The sequence below is a fragment of the Sinocyclocheilus anshuiensis genome, unplaced genomic scaffold (assembly GCF_001515605.1).
Source record: "Sinocyclocheilus anshuiensis isolate Anshui unplaced genomic scaffold, SAMN03320099.WGS_v1.1 scaffold10771, whole genome shotgun sequence".
In the NCBI taxonomy this organism is placed as follows: domain Eukaryota; kingdom Metazoa; phylum Chordata; class Actinopteri; order Cypriniformes; family Cyprinidae; genus Sinocyclocheilus; species Sinocyclocheilus anshuiensis.
In genome coordinates this window covers 1-572 of record NW_015557701.1, presented here as the reverse complement: position 1 = coordinate 572, position 572 = coordinate 1, and the positions used below count along the sequence as shown (strand labels likewise).

The following is a 572-nucleotide window of genomic DNA, read 5'->3' as shown; positions in this document are numbered from 1 at the left end:
TGTGCCTGACCAATGCTGAGAGGTCAAACGCTCTGTGGGCAGGAAAGACAGGCCCTTGGGCCTCTGCACAATGGAAGTGTGACTTAAGGACAGGCCCTCGGGCCTCTGCACAATTGAAGTGTGACTCGAAAAGCAGAGACACCGTCAGTGCCACCTATCTAAGAAATAGCCCAGAGAGAAAATCCACCAGTGGAGAGGCACCGCTGGGATTCGAACCCAGGATCTCCTGTTTACAAGACAGGTGCTTTGACCAGCTAAGCCACAGCACCCAGCTTCACTGGTGCCTTAGCCCAGGCCATCATTCTTTGGCAGAAGCAGAGGGGTGGTTTGCAAATGAAACGGCCTACTGGCCTTGCGCTCGTCTACAACCACTTTGCATTCCGTTCTCGGAAAGAAAAGCTGGGCTCCCCTAGGAGGGGCCCGTTTTCTCCCAAAAGGCACCACTGGGATTTGAACCCAGGATCTCCTGTTTACTAGACAGGCGCTTTAACCAACTAAGCCACAGCGCTAGCTACAAGTGTGGTTTATGGGTGGGCGAGTCAGAGGATCAAAGCATCCAGAGTAGAGGCCAG

The 572-nt window shown here is 53.7% G+C and overlaps 2 non-coding genes across 2 annotated transcripts; both read right to left on the bottom strand.

Annotated features, from left to right (window-relative positions):
* Positions 1-195: 195 nt before the first annotated feature.
* On the bottom strand, positions 196-269 carry trnat-ugu (transfer RNA threonine (anticodon UGU)). The gene has a single exon. It is a non-coding gene; the product is annotated as a tRNA-Thr (tRNA).
* A 166-nt stretch (positions 270-435) lies between these two features.
* trnat-agu (transfer RNA threonine (anticodon AGU)) lies at positions 436-509 on the bottom strand. The gene has a single exon. It is a non-coding gene; the product is annotated as a tRNA-Thr (tRNA).
* Positions 510-572: the final 63 nt, after the last annotated feature.